Source organism: Fundulus heteroclitus, unplaced genomic scaffold (genome assembly GCF_011125445.2).
Source record: "Fundulus heteroclitus isolate FHET01 unplaced genomic scaffold, MU-UCD_Fhet_4.1 scaffold_110, whole genome shotgun sequence".
In the NCBI taxonomy this organism is placed as follows: Eukaryota; Metazoa; Chordata; class Actinopteri; order Cyprinodontiformes; family Fundulidae; genus Fundulus; species Fundulus heteroclitus.
The window spans coordinates 664182-668683 of record NW_023396523.1 but is presented as its reverse complement, the minus strand read 5'-3'; positions in this window follow the sequence as shown (position 1 = coordinate 668683).

The following is a 4502-nucleotide window of genomic DNA, read 5'->3' as shown; positions in this document are numbered from 1 at the left end:
CCCCCTCTATCTCTGAAAGTCTACTGGGGAGATCTTTATTCTGATTCTTGTTAGAATTGTTTATCACTATGACAGAGCAGGCCAGGGTGGAGATAAAGGCAGTGCTCCATCACAGCGTTGACAGTGGTAGGACATGCGCTGGAATGAAAGGAGCCAGGGAAATATTATTAATAGATGCTGACTTGATTTGCCTCGATTGCACGTCAAGAACTGGGGGCCGGGGCTTGATTGCAGCCCTGTGAAGTTCTGTCCAAAAGACAAGCTATTTTTCATTAAGTGATAGAAGTCTCTTCTTCTTTTTCTGCTGCCGCTCTCCCCCTCACGCATCGCTATCCAAGGAGCCGATAACTTATGCAGTGTATTCTAAGCATGCTGATTTGTGTCGGTGCAGCAAAGAGGAGGAGGAAGAACGGGGTTAAGGAATCAGGACTTTATCTCACCTTTCACCAAGCAAACCCAACAGCCGGTTCTAACGACTGGCCTATCCGCTGCATCTGTAGTTGCTGCACCAGAGACGATGCAGGAAAAAAAAAATCCCCTCCATCCTTCTCTCCCAACAACAGATAAAAAAGAAGTATATAAAATGTGATTACACAGGCAACATGTTCATAGGCACTGATATGCAGGGGCGCGCTTTATTTTTAGAGTGTTGCATTACTAATGGATATACAGCAGGATGAGGATTTACACCCACCCACGTGCGGTGCAGGCAGATATGAGCAAGCCGAGTCTATGCATCACATTTATGTGCTAAGCATAAAATACACACTTCTCCAAAAACAGAAGCAAAGAAGAGGAATAAGTAGTATCTCTTTTTTTTTTTCTTTTGTGGGGTGGGGGGTGAGGGTAGACAGTTCTTTGTTTCCTTTTCTTCCAGAGTTGTAAAACTTTTGATTTTCTCAGATGGAAAGAGCTGATGTGTGCGTGTCTCACGAGCGGAACAAGAGAGGAGGCACCCTTAACCTGCTCCTGCTGGACCGCTGAGGACTGTGTTTTCTGCTCAGTGTGTGTGTGTGTGTGTGTATGTGTGTGTGTGTGTGTGTCAGAGACAGATGGAGGAGTCCGCAGCATGGTGAGCATCTCAGACTTTCTTATTGGTATTAAAAAAAACACCTCAACACCTCCATTCCTCCCTGTTTACCTTTCTTTCTTCCCTCCTTTTTTTTCCATCTACCTCTTGCTTTGCTCGTGTGTAATTAAGTCCGCTCTGGTTAATTTATGCACCGATATCTCCAGTTGCCGGCATTCCTGTGAAAATCCTCAAAAAAAAAAAAAAAGAAAAAAAAAAAAAACATTGTGAGGATTGCTTTAATTGGATTCCACTGGCAGCTTCACTGTTTTTCTGCTAACATTTACCGTGTGAAATTTTTAGATTGGCAAATATTTCCTCAAGTGTATTATAGCGTGTTGCTTTTCTTTCATAACCCCCCACCACACACACACACACACACACACACACACACACACACACACACACACACACACTCACACACACCCTTTCACATGTGGCATTTTCTGATCTTTTCAGTGATGGATGTTTTTCAGAGATAATCTTTTATTTTCATCTTTACATTAAACCAATGTTCAGATAGAGGAAAGCTGTGTGATAATGAAGCTCTGCTTTCTCCATCAGGTAATAAATTGATGCTTTTCAAATAACTCCATCTTCATTTAGCTCCTTTAAATATGAACTCATTCACTGAAAGCTTAAATAGGCTTGTTCTGTTAACTGGGGTCAACAGTTTCAAATGAGCTTTTAAACGACTGCTGGAAGTGACAAATCTTGGAGTGCAATTTGAGAGCCTCTTAAGGCACGACTTTCTCTCCCATGCACCCCTAATAACTTCCCCCGATTTGTGAGAATGCTATTAATTACGCCACTTAATGCCGCCGCGCCACACCCAGCACTCTGACTAGCTCAACAATTTTTTTTTTCTCTCCTCCGGTCCTCAGAGGTAGGTGGCGACTTACATTCCCTGCAACAAGAGGTGAAAATTCATCAAACGTCTCATTCGATTTCTCCCCAAATCATTTTGGCTCTCTCCCTTCTTCAGATCCGCACTGTTAAAATATGTCTCGCTAAATTGCAGCCGACACATCCGCATATTTGGTTTTCCCTAAAATATTTGATTGCTCCTTCCATTAACTGTGACAACGGGCGTTAAGCCTTTGTGGCATATAGTAGATCTCTCTCTGTCTCAGTGTAAAGTGAAGACAATGAATAATTGAAGTCCTTTTGCTCTGAGGAGGAGAGTGAAAATGAGAGAAAGATATATCAATTATCCTGGATTGTCAAGCAGATAATGGAATTCATGGGTAAAGAAAAAAATCAGGAGGAGTGGATTTATCAGCTTTACATCATGTGCGAAAACAAAATAAACTTGGTGTGTTTTTGCATCCAGAAAGCAGTAGCTGCTGATATGTAGTGTGGAGTTTGTGAATGGAGAAAACAAAAACTGCAGCCTTTGCATTTTATCCCATTTTCTTCCTGGAAATCTAAACGCTCACAGGGGAGTGTGTGTTGTCACTATTCCTTTAACATGGTCAATTTATATTACACCACCGTTTGTAGAATTTGCCCCCAAGACTCTTTTATTTGATTGTGGAAATGGCTAAAGAGTGTGAGGGGGTCTTGTTGCCTCCGCTCTGCAATCAGAAGTGAAATCTAGGAGGAATTCAGCAAATGTGGAATGAGTTCAGAGCATGGATCGTCCCGGAAAGAAGGCAGAGCTATAGATATTTATGTCTTTAACATTGCAAGAAAAGAGTGTGTTTCAAAAATTGAACTTTGAAAAACTTCTCAATAAAAAAAAAAAAAATAGGAGTAACCTACAATGTGCAGGCAATGTTTGTTTTTTTTCATATTTTTATTTTTTTTGGAGAGTTACATTTTATAAAAAATAAGAAGTTTTAAGTTTTAAGAATTACATTATTTTCAAATCAGTTTTTACAGATTCAATTCTCTATGTTTCTTGTTACCACATTTTTAGAGGCAGGGCTTCATATTAAAGGTGGAGCAAAAACATCATTATTTTGGCCTGCATGGACATCTGTCTCTTTAGCAGGTAGTCTGTTCTGACAATTTCTGCAAACAATATTAGTGTTATGACTCTTTAGTGTCAGTATTAGTGTCCACAACAGTTTCCTGTTGAGGAGAACGCCCATGTACTTATGCAATTCCACTATCTCAAAGTCAATGATCTCCACGATCAGGGTCTGCACCTGTAGAAACCCACTCCAAGCTCCTTGCTTTTCTCCATGTTTATCAGGACAGGTTACACGTCCGAATTAATACAAAAAAAAAAACAAAGAAAAGAAAAAAGCCAACAATTATAATTTTTTGTATTAAGTTTGAAGACTTTAACTCCAACGACCTAAAATACAACTAAAAAGAAAACATTTTAAAACTACATATTTTTGTACTGGTCCTTCACATTTTGGGTACCAACTGTAGATTTTGCATACATTTTCTGTAGGACAGTGGTGACAAAGTATCTGGTAAAATTTCCAAACCCTTAGATTTACCTACCTGTCCCAGAGAAAGATGGCTGCCAGGCAGACACAAGATCTCCACCTGCAAAGTAACTTGAAATAAATACATTCAGAGGATGTGGGGCAGAAGGTCATAGTACTCACCGAACTCTCTGAAACATTTATTGAGGCTTAAAATTTAATTTCATTAATCTAATTTGATTTAATAAATTAAATGTTAGTTATACACTGCACAGTGCTATAAAGACTATTTTAAATGTAAAATTGTAATTTAGAGTTTGGTAAAGAGACTTACTATGGGGGAGTTCTTACCCTGAGTCAATTTTGACCCAAACCACACTGTGAAGGCATTAAATATTAACAGTATGTATGAAACTTAAACTTTACCTCAGCATTTTTGAACATTAGATGCTGAATTGAAAATGGCTTTTGCATATTAAAGACGGTTATTTTAAAATTATGCATATAATATGTCAAGTTAAAAAAGACCTTGAAGAGCGTTAGGATTGATTTTGAATGTTCTGTTAAATTTTGTTAAAAGAGGTGGGGTACACCCTAGACAGGTCGCCAGTCTATCACAGGGCTAACACAGAGACATAAAGGACAAACAACCATGCACACACACTCACACCTAAGGGCATTTTAGAGTATCCAATGAACCAAACAGTCATGTTTCTGGACTGTAGCAAGAGTACCTGGAGAAAACCGATGCTCCCCATTACCTGGAGAGAACCCAACTTAACCATGTGTTTCTAAACATTACAGAAGAGTTTCTAAACCAAACCAATTTTTACACGACGGACATGTTCAACACCAGGACCTTCTTGCTGCAAGGCAATGGTGCTACCAACTGTCTCCACTGAGCACCCCCCAGTAAAACCATGTTACAATAAATGTGTCATTTATTGGAAAGTCACAATCTCACTGAAAATTGTTGAAATGTTATATCCCCTAATGTGAGTAGGTTTTTTAGTGCGTAAAACACTTGGCTAGAAATAAATGTTTTGACC